The sequence below is a fragment of the Dermacentor andersoni genome, chromosome 9 (assembly GCF_023375885.2).
Source record: "Dermacentor andersoni chromosome 9, qqDerAnde1_hic_scaffold, whole genome shotgun sequence".
Lineage (NCBI taxonomy): Eukaryota > Metazoa > Arthropoda > Arachnida > Ixodida > Ixodidae > Dermacentor > Dermacentor andersoni.
The window spans coordinates 122,177,627-122,198,783 of record NC_092822.1 but is presented as its reverse complement, the minus strand read 5'-3'; the positions used below and the strand labels follow the sequence as shown (position 1 = coordinate 122,198,783).

Genomic DNA, 21,157 nt, shown 5'->3' with positions numbered 1-21,157 from the left:
TCAATTTATATCTTATGTGAATTTTTTACGTTTTGTACAAGGGTTCTGCAAAAGTTGTATTTGCATAATACTCAATTTTTTCAGATTCATGTGTAACATATCAATTTTCTCCGCTTTAGATTTACTATCAGATGCAATTCACAGAATTGTGATACAATTTGTTATTGCTGACTTACAGAGTTCTAAACTTGATACTTTCGTTTTTCTAAAATTTGTGATATTTGCCAATTTTTAATAAAACATTGACGATCTAAATAAGAAATTCGAAACGGACAGTTACTAGATTTAAAGTTTTTCTTTCAAATGCAAACAAACCTCGTCAAATTTCGTGGAGTAGTTGCCGAGAAAAACAAATTCTCCTTTCAGATGTATTTAGATAGGAGCACACGAGCTAACGCTACCTCTTAAGATGAGCCATCTTTTGTGTTCTGATTCCTTTGCAAACAGTTGAGCTGTTCTTAAGCTCATACTGTGGTCCAGCGTGAGACCTGCCTCAACGATGGGGTTATGAAGGCCGATAGTACATGTGCCCTAGTGCAGCAAAAGCATTTTATATTAAGAACCTTTATCGACTCCATACTTTATAATGAGCGGCAATTTACGGTTTCTACTCGAACCTTGCGGGATATTTGTTGGCATCTGACAGACCAAGTCTATACGCCTGGCGTACTGCGAGAAAAGCGACGACTGCGGATGTCTTATCGTAAACGCCGAGCTTGATCCTGACGCGGGTGCCACCTCGTATAATCGCGCAAACCGTGTCCGTTCGTCATGTATGCCAGGTTCCGCGAAGCGTAACTCCCCTGGAGTGTTAGTGCAGGTAGGACGCTAAACTACGTGGAATGGCGTGCTGGTGGGTGCGAAATGGTTGGTGTTTAATGCGGTTGCCGTGTTACTAACTGTCTGGAGAGAGTTTGGATTAGTTTTGTTGGAACTCTGGCCGTTCGGGTCTCGCAAGAATACTTCTTCTTGCGTGCGTGTCCGTGTCTTGCGTGCGTGTATGCGCGCGCGTATGGCCCGCCGCCTTACTCGTAGTTGCCCGCTCATGCTGTTCGACTTGTGCAGCAGTTTCGCGCGCAGGGTCGTGGACCACACTAGCTGGCCTCACTTACGCGCAGTGGCGATAAGCGCGCACATTGCCGCGCCGCGCAAGGTGAAGCCCTTCGCGCGGCAAACCGCGAGTCCGGACGGGGAGAAGTGCTTCTGCCGCGGGTCTCCACTCGAGTCGGAATGCGGGGTCCGCATTCCTTGGCGGCCGCCGTTCCTCGGAGCAATGTGGGCTCCTGTTCGTTTGTCTGCTCGCCATCAACTAATGGATGGCTCTTTCATCTCTCTCGGGGACTTCTATGCGCATTCCTGCGGTGGCCACAGACGCGGTCCGCTCGGCGCAAGTGCCCCGTCGCGTATCCCCCGTGGCGCGTGCCAGGCAGTTACCGCTTGTTCGGTAATTGAGCGGGGGCGAGTGAGTAGTCCTTGCGTGTGGGGCGTCGATGTCGATGCAAGTGGTTTCCTGCCGTACTGTCCGTCACCTATGGCACGAAATTATTTCGCACCATTGTGCACGTTAAAGTCAAGAGTTCTGAGGCGTTAGTGTATTTGTGCAACTCAGTAAACGTTTCAGTCGTTTAAACGCACGATATAACATAGACGATCTCATATGTTGTCGGTGTAGTCGAATACAGAAGTTGTGCCCTGCGCGGGAGCTAGGACACGATAACAGCGACGATAATCCGGCGATAGCCGTCACCTGCAGCCAGAGAGGAATACAGTAGAACTTCGTTATAGGTGAGCTTGTGTAGTGCGGCATAACTATTCACTATATCGGTATCCTTTCTGCAGCCGTAGTCCACCATTTCGTATTTCAGTAGTTACGAAAAAATGTTCTAAGCACATCTGGCTGATTTTCGTTTACGAGAGCGTTAATTTGTTCTTTTATCAAAGGAATATTCCATGTTTTGGCTCTGAAGTGTTGAGTTAATGCTGTCTGTACAGTGTTTTCTTGTAAAGAAAAGAGTGCATCCTGTAAAGCGTGCTTTGCCTGCTAAACAGTGAGCTCAGCAAGAAGCTGTCTTAAGGAGCGGAATGAGTTGGAGATTCCTCGCAAATTGAACAGAGCTTCTCGCTAGCGATGTATAGATATACCCTATTCCGTGTCTAGCTAGTCTCGAAGGCGTAGTGCCAGGTGAGCGGAAGTACACCAAGTTTATTGAGATCCCGTATGAGAGCTCATGGTGTGTACAGCAGGGAGGGAGGCCAAATAGCAGTACGCATTGCTTTCCATGACATAGGGATCTTTCAATAGTGAGATATTGCTATAAATTTTCGTAATTAATGATTGGCATCTAGCTAGCGTCACACGCTGTCGATAATTATATTAAAAAGAGAGAAAAAAGAAAACTGTGTCGGTTGGAGTTAAGATCTATTGAAACTTCCGCCATGGACGAGACGTGCAGGTGTGAAGAGAAAATGAAACACCTACGGGGGTTTTGAACACGTGTTGACATCGAGTGGGACTTTATTCGAACGCTCTTGACTCTGCTGGCATCTAAACAAACTGCAGACACATATTCCTGGGCTTTGGTCTCACGCGTCGCCGAATCACCATGCAATGTGGGCACTGACGTAATTTCTAAAATTTACCCATTTCAACTGACCGAGTGCAGGCGTGACGGGTAACCCCAAGTGCCTCCGCTGCTAATCCTTCCTTCCGCTGTGAAAAGATTTCGTCTAAGCACGGCTCAGCGGGCGTTCTCAAAAAGCGACGCCGGTCCCGATAGCCCAGCTCGTTCGGTTGACGAGCAGCGTAAACATTGTTCTTCGTTTACCCGGTCGTTGGCTTGTATAGGCGGCTATCAGCTTCAGAACACTTGGCTAGTCGCCGGTGTTATCACAACGCCCGCTTGTGTCTGTGAACCGTGAAACGGATGTCGCGGCAATTCGGGAGGGAAACTAGGCTTAGTTGATCTTATGAGCGGTAGAACTGTCGAAGGCAATCAATCAATCAAAAAAGTTTATTATTATTATTATTATTATTATTATTATTATTATTACATCATAGGTTAATTACAGCATATAAAGTATACAGACGAGGTTCCCAAAGTACAAGACTGCAGCGCAAGCCTCGGTGAAGATTATGTATAAATAATACATGAAGAAATAACAATAAGCATAACGGAATAGAAAACATAAAAATGCGTGAAAGCAAAAGACGAAGAATTTGAGAAATAATTACGGTATATCAAAACACAAATATAGTACAAGCAGGAACACCAAAAATTTAGCAAATATTCTTTTATTAATTTCATGAATGAAATTGAAGAAACTGCATTTTAGAGAGATGGGTAAATGATTCCACAATGTGATCGCACAGAACGATGACGATGATTTACCGTAATTAGTAGAAACCGTAGCTAGCAAAAAATAATTGTTATTAGCAAACCTGGCGCAATCGTTTCTTTAAATAAATAAATAAATAAATAAATAGACGTTTATTTATCAATCGCATGGAATAAGTATAAACTATCTGCACCGAGAATGTACACTAGCTAATGGCAGGTCGAGTGATAAACATATCAAACAAGTAAGCCATGCATAATAAAACAAATTATTATGATAAATACGTACAAAAGCTACAACAAAGATGCGAACAGTTATGGAAGATGGTGGTAAATCATTTGTACAGAAGCTCGCAAGGGGAAGGAAGTTCTGTGAAAACGAAAATTTGACATCGACTTGCAATACTTTTGCATTTTTGTGGTAATTACGGTATGTTGTAACTGCGGTTGGTTGGGCCTGTAGTCAAGATTCTTAAACGGTCTTTATGCCCTGGAATGCTTTTCTGCACTATACATTGAAATAAATAAAATAATTTGATTGATTAATTGATTGATTGGTTGATTGACTGACATAAATCTACAAAGGAAGCCAAAATAGGTTTTACAGAAAATAAAAATCGCAGTTTAAGAAAGAAAGTCCAGGGATAGAACCAGCGACCAACGCCTTTCCGGGGCGGTCGCTATATTGCTGAGCTAACCAGGAGGCTGGCTGATCACGGTGTGAGGCCGGTTTATTTGACAACTCGAAGCGCTGGGAGAACGAGCCGACACGTCTACAACAGCTTCGTTCTCCTATTGGGTGGGTAAAAACTTTTCAGTTCGCGTTCAAGGAAGCAAGGTTGAGCAAGCAAACGTCTCCATCTGAGTACGTGTCTTTCGTGCTGCTTCACTGTTCCTAATGTCGTGGCGATATTTTTTTAAGGGGGTATGGTAGGGTGCATGAGCCATCTTGGTTTTAGCTTTATATTTCAACAACTGTTCTACATATTAGCGCGAAATTCTGCACGCTCAATGGGAAAAGCGTTGGCCTTAAATGATGTATTTTTTTCACTGCAGCCCTTTTTATTTTTTTGTAGTTGAGAACCAAATTTTAAGCAATGATGGAAAATAAGATTTACCTTTTCTCGGAAACAAAAACAGCATGACCGTGAAATTTCGCACAATAATTCCGTATAATAGTGGGTTTAACTGGAACCTTTAAAAAATGCTTTCCCGCATTGTCATCACAAGAAAAAAGAATATTGCTGTCACATTTCTCGTACCGTGGAGGGCCTTTCTAATAATCTTCCTTTTTTTAATGATAACTGAGTCATTTTTTCAAACATTTAGGTTCAGATTACTTGCAAGGGATGTGAGAATAATCAGGGAAAATTTCAGCGTAATCAGCTGCATAGTTTTCCACAAAAGGTACGTCAAGTTCCGAAAAACTTGAAAAAAGGGATTTTGAGAAAAACGCATCTTTATGTTCGCACCTGCACTACAACAGTTCAAAATGCACCAGCAGAGTACACACACTTTCTGGCGTCTTCCCCAAAGCCTTTCTTCCTGTTTCTCTTTTTTCTGCGATGCTCCTTGCTTTCCGATGAGCTTCGAAACTCAGACCTTTCAACATGCTGCTTGTCAAGCCGGTTCAGGCCGACTGTACAGAACACACCTGGCGTGACGCCAAGTGTTTCCAAAACAGCGATTCGCGCTTGATTGCCGTGATTGTAGTACGCCACAGCACCGCAAGTGGCAAGTTTCAACGTGTCAGTGCCAACAACTGTTGTTTTCGGACAGCGGCACCAAATCAGCTGATTCATTGACTCGTTGGTGCTTTGTCCTGCCGTGGAGACACTTGCTCAGAAGGCCTGGTGGTGATAAAGCCTGGAACACTGGCTTGACTGCTTCTAAAACAGCAGTTGGCAGGCTGTTTTTATGGCAATATGCCTCAGTATTACCTTCGCTGAGGGCACGGTTGTACCCACACCGTGATGACGCTCCTTTGGGGCACAGTCCACGGTTGGGCTCTTCGGCAGTGGATAACTTCTGAAAATAGATTGCCCACACGGCCTTTCGCATGCTTTCTAAGCTATCAGTGTTCTCACGAATGGCCTTGCCGTAGTAAAATTGCAGGGAGTCAACATCCTTCTCTGTGAAACGGCCTCACCCAGATAGTGAAAGTCCATCTGACAGCTTCTTACCTTTCAAACTAGTCTTCAGGTTTCTAAGCCTGGTTCCCATACGCTTTTGCACATGGCCGACACACTAGTTTTCCATGTCTTTGCTATAGGGTTTTGCTTCTTTCACAGCAAAGTATGCCACGCTGTCCCCGTCACCAATATATTTGGTGTACATCACTCCATGTTTTTCGACAGACCGCGCAAAAATCTTCACAGCACCCGCAACTTCCATACCTCCAGACGGTCCAATGTGTGTTGCTTTGCACTCGTTTTGCCTTCTGTCAGTGTGGAGATTTCGCGAACACAAATAACGGAACTTAGTCTCCACTTCGCAGTCTAGCACCTTGCCTGTGTCAGCTGAAATGAGTGTGACGACACCATGCAGGTATGAATGCCCTCTCTTCATCTAGGTTTCATCCACAGTAGCAGCGATTTCTTGTGGTTGGGAACTGCCATGCATGTCAGCCTTAACCTCGTCAACGGCCAGGGTGATGCTTCGTGAAGCAACTGTCGCTGTTGCATGAAGTAGGCGCTCAGTGTACGACGCAAATTTCGTAGGCGGCGGAGGCATGTTCATAACAGCGCATATCACACGGCCAGCCAGCAGTCCTTTTCCACATGTCCGTAGCACAAAAACAAACCGTTCATTTACCTCAAACAAGCCTCTTTGTGATCGCTTAGATGTCTTGAATGAGCTCGTCGCACCGCATTCATCGCAACAGACATTCAGGGTACACGTCAGTCCACTCCTCTCATCAATTTGTTCGTTTAGCTGAAGCTCACCTTTCCCGCATTTCTTGCATAATGCCGACTCCCGCAGAAAGTCTCGAAGGATCTCAATGTTAACGAAACGAAATCCTCAAGCGGTAGCCTCTTCCACACCGAATGTGTCACATGGCGCACTCACCCCTATTTTTGAAAAACTAGCACTTCGACGCGCCGGCTCCTCGTTCGTTTCTTTCTTTGTAAATTGGTTGCCGCGAAACTTCCTCTTCCTCGTCCGCTTCCCAGCCGTTCTTACCACAATGAGGCAAAATACCCGGCAATACAATGTCAAATAACACGCGCGGAAGGTATCCACAACAAAAAACAACCAGTAGGCTTCGATTCGCTATAGAAGCATCCCTGATGGAGAAATTTGCAATCGCAACTTATAAAAAATGCCAAAAAGTGAATGTACTTAACAGATCTAACCACATTTATTCTAAAAAATTACGTAAACACTGAAAAAATGACGGAAAACAACATGTAAACAAACCCTCGCGTCTGTCATTTTTAAATACCGGGAGGTGCGGTTTTTGGCGCCATTCTTAAATGGCTTAGAGCGCTCCTACACGCTCGCCGCTGCCCTATTTTGCTCCCCACAGTGTGTATTATTTTTTATTGATGAAATCAAAAAATCAGTTTTTGGTCGATTGACCCTACTATATCCCCTTAAGGAAGAGCGTCACCGCAGAAACTTCGGTAGAGATAAGAAAAATGCATCGTGGCATAGCGACAGCAGCGAGAGCAGCGCGGGACGCACAGTATTGTCGTGCAAACCAGATTACCCACTATGTTCGATGGTAAACATTCTTAAAAGTTGGCAGAGTTAGGCCTGTTGAAGGTCGTCTTCAAGGATCTGTCGTCCTTCTTCCGCATCAGTTGTCGCTCCGCCCTTCTGCGCGCTGCGCAAAGGTTCCTGAATCTTAAATCCGGAGTCGGAAAATGATTAGGCAACTTGACCGCCGTGGTAGAAGCAATCTTACCATAAATCATTCTGTCTATCACATCTCCAGAAACACTTGCAAGTTGCTCCCTGTATTTGTCCCAATTAACAACATGGCTCATTTTAGCGCCGCGCATATGGAAGTCGGCAGTAAACACTAAAATTGGATATTGATCACTTCCCATGCGGTGAGGTGCAGTTGACCACTTCACACGGACGTCAGGTGAATGCGAGGTTAGGTCTATAGATATGGCTGAGGCTGGAGGCCGGAAGAAAGTGGGACTTCCGTCATTGGCCACGCACTGGTGCAAACTGTCGATAACTTCTACAAGTTTGCGTCCGCGGGAGTCTGTGTTCCTGTCACTCCAGACAGAGTGATGGGCGTTGAAGTCACCGCAGATAATTCGGGGCGCTAGGCAACGGTACAAAGCTCCCGGAGAAACAAATCCATTGCTACCTTCTTCCGCGGAGACACGTATACGGATGCAACAGAAAGAGTTCGGAAGCCAAGCCGTATCCTCACAGCCGCTACCTCAATACTATCGGTGCAAAGATCGGTGACGTTGAAAGCCCCATGAGGAATCTCTCTTAGTATGTAAAGGGCGGCACTTACCGCGGGAAATGGCCTTATGCTGCAATTCTTATGGGCGACATATCCTGTCAAAGATCTCCCGCTTGGTAGGCCAGCCTCCGAGAGGGCCAATACTGGAACACACGTATCTTTCAGAAATAATTTAAATTCTGCTAATCGACTTATACTCCCAGCGCAGTTCCATTGCATAATAAACGCACTTTTCGGTGATATTTAGTTGCACGAGGTTGAAGAAGACTAGCCATATTATAAGGTAAAGGTCGCTGCGAAGGTGGTAATCATGGAATCGAAGGAAAGAACGAGCTGTAGAAAGTTCTTCAGGGTGCCAGTCTGCATCACTTGAACAAATGAACGCAGGGCTTGAAACAAAACTCGCAGAAGGTGGGACAGGTCCTGATTTTTGAGCTCCTTATTTTGCTGTACGCACTGCCTCACAACTTCAACAAAAGTTGTGGACGGGGACCCACTCTTGGCGGCTGCAGCTGGTTTGTTCGTCTCTTTTGAGGCGAGGGAATGTCCTCCATGTTGTCGAGTCTGGCTGTGATCTGGTCGCTGAGGATCTTGGACACTTTTTGCTGAAGCAGATCAAACAACCGACTCACCCACAGAAAACTTTGCCGTCTTGCTAGGGCCAGGTCGCTCACTGACGTTGCTTGTTACCACGCCACGAACTTCCGACTCTAACGCAGGGAACTCGTCACTTCCAGGTATCGGCTTCTCAGTAGGTCGTGGTTTGGGACCACTAATGAATGACACTCGACGGTATAAGGCGCTTACACGGAAGGGGCAGCCACCGAAAGTCGCTGGATGGTCACCCCCAGAATTAGCGCAAGCAAAATCTTCCTTGCAGGCTTTGGAGCTGGCGCTGGCCTCCATCGCATTGCGACCCACGCAAAAGGCCGTGTTTCTACCAGAGAGCCAGGCTTCGTGCATAGCGTTCGCAGCCAGCATCTCCCGGTAAACATGCGCTCCAGTTGCCGGAGAGCGTGAGAAGCAGTCAGGGATCTTTGAATGCCATCGCGTTACACTCTTAAACGCGAAGCTTAAGCGTCCTCCAAAATTTTTTGGCGGTGGCATTACGTTGTGTCGCAAAATTTGTTAAATGATAAACGCTGTTGGCAGTCACTGTTAGATGTGTTCTGCCGAATTTTATTGCGATAGCAATTATATGGACACTCCAGGCGAATTTCTGCTGTCGCCATCGCCGTGAGGTTCCGTATCATTGAACGCGTGTGAGGATGAGCCGGCGAACGGGGTTCAGCTCTCTTGCGGGAGCGAGGAACGAGGCCCTGGTGCCTGTCCTCTCCTGTGGCGCGCGAGGCAGGGGGTGAGGCCGGCTGCTCCGTACAGAGTGGACACAACCACGGCGTCTACTACGGCGTTAGCTCCGCGAATCGCGGACGCCGTAGTAGACGCCTTTGACGGACGTCGTATAGGGACGCGTTGCCGGCGCTCGTGTGTCATGAAAGTGGTCTGCGACGTGGCTATTTCGACTTGGCTGCGACGTGGCTAAACATCGTCGAATCAAGGTACAGTTAATTAAGATAGCGTTAATTAAGGCACTTCTTCCCACGAGCTTTGGTAGGGGAAAGCAAGTAATAGGTAGTAACAAAGCATTCGAATGAGAATGTCAAGTAATTTAATTAATGTCTCTGGAGCACTCAGGCTTTCGCCTTAATCATCTTTAGCGTAGGCTAAAGTGACTGTCAACTTTTTTGTGGCACTAGGCCTGATTTTCTGCCCTTTGCTATCAGGTATATAGCTGCACCAATGATATACAATATCTGGCTCAATTTAATTACATTTCATCATCCTCGCTCGCTTATTATAATCTGTCCCTTCGCGCATCACAAACCCATTTTGAGCTATTTGAGCGAATAATCTGGCACTAGTATAGTCTTCAGAAGATTTTAAAAGCCGCTTTTATCCACATTTCCACTTAAATTTCTTGAGGGTGCAGTGTAGCACGAAAAGAAAAATGTAGACATAATTTAACAGCTAATCACTGATTGTGACATCACAGATTTACGCTCGCTACGCCTCTGCAGCACGAATGAACTGGAAAATTCTCTCTGATCCTTCCGACTGTGCATAATTTTCGCTACGTCAGCGTGATTTCAGCTTCTTGACATCAGTGACTTGCATTAGAGATGAGAAACTTGCCGTCACGATTCACTCGGGTCGCTTTGTCGCATACCTCAGCGCTCTGTTTTTCCGTGCAAGCAGTCAAAGGTTCTTTAGAATTCTGATGGTAGGATTGAATCGTGCGCCTTTTGTGGGCCAGGCTGCTTGTAGCGTTCTTTTGTCAAGCGTAGAGAGTCTGTCATTGCGTTTCAAAAATGCAATCTGTCTCTTTCCCCACAAGTCTTTTCTGTGTAGCACAGATGAAAACGTAAACTCGTACCTCTGTGGGCGTAACATCGGTGAAAAAAAAAAAAGTGGGACACGATTTTATATTGCTGTTGCGTTCGTGTCCGTCCCCGCACAATATACCGGTCTATTTTTGTTGCAGCTGATTTGTTGCAGCTGTTTGCGGCGCGTCGTCCCAAGACGGCACGCTATCAATAAGACGGCGATGCTGGCGGGAGGTGAAATATATTGCTGTCTGGAACAGCTGCGACTTCGGAAGTAGAAGGACCGGCCCTTTTTCACAGGAGCACTCAAGCTAGTACAAACTTAAAAAAATAATAAAGAAATGACTTCTAGGGTATAACGTTTGGCAGCTGCACAGTGGATGAGCGCCGCTGTGCGCAGCTTCGGATTAATTTTTTACCGTCTGGGATCCTTTAAGTGCACCGAAAGGGAGGTACGTGAGCGTTTTCGTATTAAGCCACGATCGGAATGAGGTAGCCACGGCGAGAAATTGAACCCACGACCTAGGGCTCAGCAGCGTAAAGCTATGACAGATGAGCTGCCGCGGAGGTCAGAAAAAAAATAAACTGACTCAAGAGAATACCGTCGGCGTGCAATAACCACCAAGTGAGTTAGTTAAATTGAGTGCTCATCGTGTTACGGCAGACAAGGACGTACATATCAGGAAATGAAGCAAAGAAAAGATAATCGGTTAAAAAAGAATAGTGAATGCGCTTCTTTCAGACACGAAGTGTAAAAGAAAAAACAAGCTTGAGCAAATACAACATTAGGCAAAAATTATTTCCAGAGAACTGGCATAATGAAGTCACTTGCTGACCCAAGGTATTTCTTTCGGGCTTAAAGCTTACAAAGTAGAAAAGGAGAGGTACTCGAGCTTGAATGTAAATACGCAAACATATATTTTGTTATACGTATACAAGGGAGCATGATCCTCGCATGCAGCTCTTAGCGCTGTGTGTTTGGTAGTGGTGGTCGTGAAGCACGGAAAGGCTTCGGTTCAAGGAGGATACGTTGCGCTGCACCTCTACCGTGTGCTTGCAAGGCAGAGACGTTAGGTGAGCCTTCGTGTGAAAAGTGCCTCTCATCCACCGCGATGGCTACAGGTAGCTATGGCAGGGTGCTGCTTGGCACGAGGTCGGCGCCGGTTTGCGCCGCAGCCACGGTGACCGCATGCCCGAAGAGTCGGAACGCACACACAAAAAGAGACACGCACGTGTAGCGTGCAGATGATGTATGTTAAAAAAAAACCCTAGAATCCTAATTAATTTAGGTCCGACCATCCCCGACGTGGTGGAGCCACCAACCCTAGCACTCTACACCTTATGCGGGTAGTTTTGTTTGTTTTTTTTACTCCAAGGCAGCCCTTCAGAGTCTGCACTCAGTCTTACGACGCAAGACCCATGACCAACTGGTGTTTGAGACCAGAGACGTTCGCCATCAAGCGCTCATAAACGGACATGACATCATGTTCCAATGGCTTCCGGGGCGCTGTGACATCGTCGGAAATGGCCTTGCTGACGATGCCGATCGGTCAGCCCATGAAGAAACCCTGACACTTCCTATACCCTTATCAAGGACAGATGCCGCGAGAGGTCTTCGTTTACTTTCTCAAACCAAGACTGAAAGTTCGTGGAACACCCCGTGGAACACTCCCGTCTCGACCGGCTAGATCCTACACTGAAGCTGCAGATTTCATCGAACTTCTCCCGCCATGATGTAACTTTACTGTGCCGCCTCTGGTTAGGGGTGGCTTTTACGAAAGCCTACTCATTCCTTGTTGGAATGTCCGACACACCGATCTGTTACTCCTGCAACTGTGAAGAGACGATTGAGCACGTGTGATGTTTCTGTGATCTCTATGACAACGAACGCGACGTTCTCCAGAGGGTGTTAAACCGATTAGATAACAGAACATTTTCAGAGACTAAGATTCTCGCACCATGGCCCCATGCGTCGCAGGCTTACAAAGCGACGCGTGCACTCAGTGGCGTAGCAACGAGGGGGGCCGGGGGGCCGTGGGCCCCGGGTGCAAGGGGCCAGGAGGGGGGGTGTCATCTACGTCTGAAGACACCCCTCTTTCCGCGGGCTAAACCCGGAGGGGGCGGGGTGACAGAAGACCTATGGGCCCCGGGTGCCAGACGACCTAGGTACGCCACTGCGTGCACGTCAACGTTTCATGAAAGTGACTGGCCTCACTGACCGATTATAGGCGCGAAGTTATGGACAACCGCCTGTACTCACACCGAGAGTACCTTCTTTCCTCCCTCTCCTTTCTTTTCTTCCCTTAAAGCCCTTTCATAGTCTAGGGTAGCAAACCAGGCGTGCGTCGGGTTCACCTCCCTACCTTTCCTTCCTTCCTTTTCCTCCTCCTGGATGTTAGACCCAAGGGTAAAAAGATATAATATATTAATACAGACAATTCTCTCATCTGGCGTGGTGTGACATACGAAAGAATCTTGCGTGCCAGCGGTTTATAGGAGGCTGCTGGGACGCAACGCACGTCTTGCAGAAAAGTCTTTAAAACCACGCGAAAGCCTGTGCCGCTTAGCATACGAGCTACAAATCAATATTTGCGGGATATCGCAAGATCTCCTTCGCAGAAGAGGAGATTTTTACTGGCACGAAGTATCCGAAGCGCTTTGGGGTTTTGAAACTGAGTTCTCTGCGGAGCTAATGCTTAAAGCTGTCCAGTTGTATTAGTAAATTACCCTTCCGCAAGACCGCGAACGCCCCACTTACCGCAAGAACAGACTTGGTAAGCTAGAAAAGACGTAAATGTACGATGATGATGATTTATTGACATCCACTTGGTAACGGGGCGGTTACAAATAGACACCTAGCCTACTTGATTTAATCAGGTATCCTATAAAGGTTTCTTATCTTAGCACTTTGTGCACATCTTCTTAACCTTTTTTTTTAATGACAACTTCTCTATCTACCTTCTACGGATGCCTATGCCTGTAACAGATCCGGTCATCTCAATCCCTTCACTGCTTTTTTTCACCAATGCTCTAAATGTCTCGTGCTTATCTCGACTGCTGACCGGTTGACGCTTCCGTCCACTTTAAACCCAAGTGCTTCTGGAAGGTATACATTACCTGGGGGTGCCACAGGGTGAATTCCTTTGTATACCATTAGCATGTGTTGAGTGATCTCCGGATTTTTGCTGCAGAATACACATGCCTCACCTAGTTGCGAATATTTGCTCCGGTATGTTTTTGTCCTTGGGCAATCAACTGGAGCCTCAAATAGCGAGGCACTTTCCTTCGAGTTATCGTACAGATCTCCTCTACTAATTTCTTTCTTCTCATTCTTGTAAATTTCCATGGTCTGTTTTGTTTACATTCCTTGCATCCAATTCGTTGTTTCTGTTTCTCTCACTTTCTTTCTGATTCCTCTTCGTTGTCCATCTACACTTTCAGTCACACTGTACTTGGCTGCCAACTTCATTGACCTCTTCCTCCATTCTGTGTCCACGTTTTTCAGGTACAGATACGTGTGCCACCCATTTCTTTCGATCCATGTTCCTGAGTATTTCATCAAAACTGATTTTGCTCCTCGCTTCTCCGACTTCAAACGAGGCCCACGCCACGCCCCCTTGCACTGCCTCACTTGTGGTTGTGCCGTGGGCTCCCAAAGCCAGCCGGCCCACTGATCTTTACCATACGAAAGAAGTTCCCGATTAGCTCGACGTTACGTCATGAATTTGGCTAGATATTTATCCGTGAAGACGGGCTACTTCGTAGAGTTTCTCACAATATCACCCAGAGGAAAAACTACCGCTGCGACGCTGTTGTACGCATGCGAATGCCGGCACGTGGTGGCTTCGGATGGACATCGTTCTCGGAAGGGCAGGAGACCTTGAAGGCTCGCCTGGCTAGCACCGTTCCGTCTGTCACAATGCTTGGTTTTCGAGCGAACCAGCGCGGAAAGAGCTTTGTTTCTCTGTATTGTTGCACAGAAAAGCGTGCTTTATTTAATCACGGGGACTTGTGCTTGAGTGCAGAATTATATGAAACGTAGAATGTATCGGTGGGTCACTAAATTTGGAAAACAGGCGGCAAGGTTCGCGACAAGTTTAAACGTCTGATTATTACTTTTTTTCTTCTTTTTATGCAGCCCTAAGTTCACAACTCGATCGTCTTGCGCAATTGGGGCACGCAGAACGACCAGGAGACGAAGACACCGCGCTATAGTAACCGGTGGTTTATTCCACGTACTGCGATACCGGTATGCCTTACGCGATGCGATACCAGCTAGCCTTTCAGTCTACTCGTATCGAAGTTCGCAATAATCGAAGGGAAATTTTCAGGAGTTTAACTTGGCTAACTGTGAGGGGTGGGGAGAGGATAATGCCATACGCCTGTTACGCCACCTACAGACTTGCCGCGCGTCTTGACATGCGCGCTACCAGTGGTCTCTCTTTTACTTTCTGTGTCACTTTTCAGCCCTTTATTCTAAAATAAATTCGGTTGTTTTACGCGCGAGAACCATGATGTTACTATGAGTTGCGCCATAGTGACGGACTCGGGATTAATTTTGACAATTTGTAGCTAAAAATCACACAAATTGAAGTTTAAAAGGGCTTTTACATATTTTTTTTTGGGGGGGGGGCGCTAGTAAACCATAAATAACATAAACATCGTAAAAAGGGGGTATTGCGCTAAAAACACATCGAAAACAGAAGTAGTAGTAGACAGGACCCGGGCAGACAAAAAACTGAATTTTATTCGGTGAAACATGACGTACTATATACAATGAACAAAAAGATGCCATCACGCTCAAAGGCCATCCAAGAAACGCTTCCGTCAAAATTTCGCGTCCAGGAATGGCACCTCAGAATTGGTAAGTACAGGGGGAAGATCGCTAACACATACACGTGTTTTCTTTTTTATAATATATGCCTCGAACAGCTCCCGTGTACGACGGTCCCTATGACGGTATAGAATCGTAGTTTTTTTTAGAAGCGGAAGGCACGCGTTTTTTGTTTCTTTCTCACAAACGCTGCAATGTTTGGCTACGTGGGAATACTCATCAGATAACCGATTCTTAAAATGTTCCTTTAAACGGACATGAATACAGCGTCCCGTCTGACCGACATGAACACAGCCGCAGGAGAATGGGAATTCAAAAACCGCAGCGCATGCAGAGGGAACAGTGACTTCTGGTTTACATGGCAGACAAAATGGCTCTGGCTAGGCGTCTCTTCAATCCTTCTCAGGACCTGCACTCTTAAACAAAAATGCACCCTTTTTGTCGTATCTTGCCACACAATGATAATCGTCATCTGTCTTGTCCGCATTTCCTTTCTTTAACGCTGCGAGCCCGGTACTTCCAAATCAAGAACGGCATGCGTGTCATCAGCATGACAGAGCATTCTCAACAGGAAAGTAGCGAGCGCCGAGTTTTCAAGAAAGGAAATGCAAGCAAGACAGATGACGATTATCGTTGTGTGGCAAATATACACCTCAAATGGTGTACATTTTTCTAGGGGTGTGTGCACACGAACGGGCCATATTTAAAGGAACAGAAAACACCACGCTCACCCCACACTCTTAAAAAAGTTTACACCCTTTGTTGCTTTTTTGTCCAACAACCACAGTCGTCATCCGTTTGCTTGCGTTTTCTTTCTCGAAAACTAAGCGCTCGCTACACTCTTAAGCAAAATTACACCCTTTTGCCACACAACGATAATCGTCAGCTGTCTTGTCTGCATTTCCTTTTTTTACCGCGGTGAACCAGGTACTTTCAACTAACGAACGGCATGCGCGTTATCAGCATGACATATCATTCCCGACAGGAAAGTAGCGGGCGCGCCGTTTTCAAGAAAGGAAACACAAGGAAGGCAGATGACGATTATCGTTGTGTGGCAGAGATACACATCAAAGGGGGTGGGTAACTTTGCCTAAGAGTGCACTCTAAAGAAGTTTGCACCCTTTGGAGTGTATCTCTGCCACACAACGATAATCGTCATCTGCCTTGATGCGTTTCTTTTCTTGAAAACGCCGCGCGCGCTACTTTCCTGTCGGGAATGCTATGTCATGCTGATAACGCGCATGCCGTTCGTTACTGTAAAGTACCGGGCTCGCAGCGTTAAAGAAAGGAAACGCATCAAGGCAGATGACGATTATCGTTGTGTGGCAGATATGCACCCCAAAGGGTGCAAACATTTTTTAGAGTGTGCACTTTTTGTCGAGAATGCTCTGTCACGCTGATAACACGGAAGCCCTTCGTGACTTGGAAGTACCGGGCTCGCAGCGTTAAAAAGGGAAATCCTGACAAGACGGATGACGATTATCGTTGCGGGACAAGATGAGCTCCAAAGGGTGTATATTTTTTCAAGAGTTGGTAACGTTGCCCAACGTTATTCTTCACTACTTCTTCACGTTCAACTTCACAGTTGAACTGCATCATGAGAACGAGCTCAAATATTTGGATATTCGCCTGCGCTTTGAAGTGACCCACACCTGCTAGTTTTACCATGTCATATCCATGAAAGCCCCCTAAGTTTTTCTTCGGAAAGCCATTAAAAAAAAAAGAACGGCGTTGTCGTCCAGCATTGGTGCTGCCCTACTGAAATCTTGCCTCCACGCTGTGGCGGAGAGTACTGCACATCGAGTGATCGGACGGAATACAGCTTGTTATCCGAGCCCTGTGTTTGGATCAGATTGCTAAAAATTGATTAAGAAGGTTAAGTGTGACGTCACTGCTTCTACCCAAGGCTGCAACCAGGAGCTAAGGAGATATGCTGTGTTTAGTAACATCTTCTGCCGGGCTAGTTCGTACATGGCTTTTAGAAATGGTTTTAGGCGCAAAAGATAATACACGGACAACAGAACAAAAGACACGGACAGGCGCCTGTCTGTGTCTTTTATCCTGCTGTCCGTGTCTTACTTTTCGCGCCTAAAACAATTTCTAATAGGTATACAGTGATCCGTTACCAACATAAGTTGTCACACGATTTAAAGAACGTGTAGCAACGGTATTGGGTGAACGTGGTGTTTTCTGCTCCTTTAAATATAGCCCGTGGGTGTGCACAGGTCCTGAGAAGGATTGAAATGACGCCTAGCCATAGCCCTTTTGTCTGCCATGTAAATTACAGGTCACTGTTTGTTCCCTGCATACGCGTGCGCTGTGGTTTATGAATTCCCATTCTACAGCGACTGCGTTTATGTCGGTCAGACGGGAAGCTGCATTAATATCGTTTTAAAGGAACATTTAAGAATGGGTCATCTGACGAGTATTCCCACGAAGCCAAACATTGCAGCGTTTGTGAGAAAGAGACAAAGTAGATGCGCCTTCCGCTGCTATAAAAAAAAAAGTTTCTACATTATCATAGGAACCGCTGCATACTGGATTTCTTAGAGGCGTATGTTATAAAAAAGAGAACAAGTGTATGTGTTAGCGATCCTTCAGCTGTACTTGCCGATTGTGAGGTGCAATAGCCGGATGTCAAATTGTGACGGCAGCGTTTTTGGATGTCCTCTGAGCATGATGACACCTTTTTGTTCATTGTATATATGTCAACTTTCACCCACTAAAATTCAGTTGTGAGTCTGCTCGCGTCCTGCCCACTTTTACTTCCATTGTCCGTCTGTTTTTAGCTCAATACCACCTTCTTACGAAATGAACATCCATCAACTAACCAAACTGGCCGCTCTACAGCATAAACATTGATAAATTTGTTTGGTTGATTAATTAGTTGTTGACTTGATCAATCGGACTTCACGTTCTAAAGAAACGCCCGGGATTTGGCGTCGTTGTAGCGGAGAGCGCGGGGAGATTTTCGTCGTGATTTTTAAGGCGCACTGGAAGTTTGGTTTGTACCAGCGTACTGGTATTCTGCCACCAGAGGCCACTGAAGCCGGAAAACGAACCGGCGACCTTCTTCTGAGGTAGCACGTGAGAGCACTGTCGAGCACAAAAAACATTACCTGCCTGAGCAAGAAAATACAACAGCAGAGAAAATACTGAGCGAGCGACCATGCGCAAATAAGATTTAGGTGGAAGCTGGCTCTCGAATGACAAGTGTAACACGTCATGTCGGGGAACGGCATTTGTGCTGCAGTCGATTAAAGATTGTGACTGCGATAGAGACGACGAAAAAAGGGCCGAATATTGCGATACCTACAGAAAGATTTGAGCGCTTTCTTTTTGTGTGTGTTTGTGTCTGCGTGCCAGCAACGTTAATTTCTCCCAGAAATCTTTAGACATGTATCGCGTAGTTGCGATCAAATAGCCCAGCTTTCGTGCTTGCATTTCAGGTATACGTTGCGGGAAACAGCGCTTGAGCCTTTCCTTCGCGATCTGCACAAATTAGAACCGCTCAAGCTGTGAGCAAATCGCATACGTTCCAAGTAGGCTGCTCTTCTGGAAGCTTACGAAATGGAGCCTGCATACTATCGCTTGTCCGGTGGAACACCGCCCTTATCCGTTGACCATCATAGGATATGCTTGGCCTTGTTTGAAAGACAGTGAAGACAGCGCGCCCCACCGCAAGTTATGCTCGATTTCGCGATTGTCGTACGTGCAGCAAGCGATGTCTCGGCCGAAGTTTCCTGTCGGTTGGCCACGCTGTGCGACAGCAGCGTCAGTCAGGCCCGAGACAACGCACCGACTGCGCCGCTCCTCGCTGCGATCCGGCCGTGCCCGATGCACGCGAGAAGATGGAACGTCCGACGCCACTCGTACCGTCCCGGTGAGTGCCCCAGCAGGGCTTGGAGGCGGTGGGCGTGCTTCGTAGTCGCTCGCACACTCCTTGCAGTATAGGTCTTCCGGTACACTTGGTTAACAAGGGTCTGACGGTGAGACATACGCTGATAAACGGTTGTGTTTTGGCTTGTGTAGGCTGCATAGTGGTGACGGGCACACAAAGACAAGCGCGAAGACATTGCGCATAGTCTTGTGCGTCTTCATGTTCAACTTGACGTGCTTTTCGTGTTAAGTACGCGGCGCAGCACGGCTTCCATATGCCGATGCTTTGCAACGCTAAGGCGTTGTGAAAGGGCAGCTAAACCGGGGCTGTGTGTGTGCGTGTTTTGCCAACGTCGCTGCCGTCCACAAACTCTTCAACTACGAAGCGACGCTGATAGCGCCGGATTGAATGGCACTATTATGATCAGGATGGCGGCGACGCCGCTCGCGCGTGAGGAGTGCTTCCGTTCCCTGGCTGATACAGCTCACGATCGCGGCGGTCGCATTCCGGAAAGCTGGCATGCCCGTAGAGATGCTACGCGCAGTTCCATCGTGGATACCGCGTGTTGCCGCTCGGCAAGACAATGTTGCAGGTTCGATTCACTGCCACACAGCCCGCACCACGGTGGGGGCGAAAAGCGGTAACGTCGCTGTGCGTAAATTACGGTGCGCGCATGAGACTACGTGTAGTGAAAATTTATGTGCAGCCCAGCTTGCACTGGCGCGCGTTTCGGGAGCCTGCCAATCAGCCAAGATATCTAAGTTGCTGCTTGTGACGCTGGTATATGTGGTAGTGGGACACGCCAGTTTTTTCCGCGTTGTTAGCCTATACCTACGTTGTCTTTTTTTAAATGAGCTGTGTTGCCGAGCAACTACGCCCTCCGTCTTCTTATGTGGTTTAGATTTCATGTCGTATATGTCGGACTGCTATTCTTTTTGTCCAATGTGGGCCATCTATCTCTGGTCTTCTCAAGTGCGTCAATGACCAAACCACGGCCTCGTCTATGCTGTTTTCTGCATGGAACTGGTCGAACTGGGCAAGCTGATAATTCACCGACTGAGTCCCGCGGCCGTAGCTTTAGGATTTCACCCCGCTGGCGCATTTTGAACTGTGTACTTCGATGCGGGATGCGCCGTCAGATGTTTAGCTCGCAACCTCCACGATCCTCGCGAATACGCTGCGTATCGATATGAACTACGAACAGCGAGAGACGCCACGAAGGGTGCTCTCTCGGCTGCCGAGGCGAGTTGGAGATGGGAGCACGCGGACGGGATCGGCGAATCGACACGCCCAGTCCGAGGCGACAGACCGTGGCGCTACGCCTGAGCGATTCGTCCGAAAAGGGTCGTGCGAGCACTGCTGTAGCGGACACGTTTTTCGCCTATATGCTAGTTCACACCTCGCATGCTACCGTGCTTAGGCGAGCGCTTGTTATGATGGCCTTTTTTTTTCTTGTCGCCTATGCTTTGTACAAAGCGCATAGCTTTCTTTGGCCCTCTCGCGCGTTTTCGTAGTGGTCGAGCTTTCACCGCCCATACAAAGGCAACGACGAGAAAGCCAGGTGCTTTCGCGCGACCGACGTGCCAGGCGCAGTCGTGGAATGCCCGCTATTACAGCTCACTGAGGCCAACGTGCTGACGCGCGTGAGCTTTGATGCGTCCGAAGGTTTAGATGCTGCTGTGGAGCGCTCGGGCAAGGACAGCCCTCCTCTTCTCCAGCTTCCCTCTCCCCCTCTGGGGCCTGCGGGAGAGGGGCCCGAAGGCGGAAGAGGAGGGCGGCCGTCGTCTTCCGCGCTGGCGCTCGCACGATTGGAGACAAAACGCCTATGGCGGAGCAGCCTATATGTCTGGTCACCTGCACAACCTCCGCATTTATAGCGACTCTTTACGGAATTGCGAAAGAAAATAAACATAAAACGCTACCTAAATGTCCTCACTGCAAGAACCCTACGGCTTCGAGCGCATCGTTACTTTAATGAGACGAATTGGTTTCTAGACGCGTTCAGCTGTTCGCTTACATAGAAAAAACGTCATCAATGGTTTATGAAAAAAATTCTTTTTGTTTCCCTTTCGACAAAAAACTTTACTCTAAAGATTCACGCAATTCGACAGCGGCGTAAGTTAAAACATCAATATACCGAGACGAACACCGTGAGCAAAGCAAGAAGCGATCGCTCTGGATTTGACAACACTTCGAAATGAGAAGTCGCCTGTTTCGACTAATCTCGGGGATGTTCGGTTTGAAGCCTAACAAGATGCCTGTATGCGCCATTACTTCCAGGCAACAAGCGAC

The 21,157-nt window shown here is 47.2% G+C and overlaps 1 protein-coding gene and 1 pseudogene across 3 annotated transcripts in view; one reads left to right on the top strand and one right to left on the bottom strand.

The window, feature by feature from the left end:
* Window positions 1-21,157, top strand: part of LOC126529666 (muscle calcium channel subunit alpha-1-like) — a 607,411-nt gene that overhangs the window by 264,361 nt on the left and 321,893 nt on the right. The gene's annotated exons all lie outside the window — the stretch shown is intronic.
* LOC140213182 (uncharacterized) lies at window positions 4,823-6,068 on the bottom strand (annotated as a pseudogene).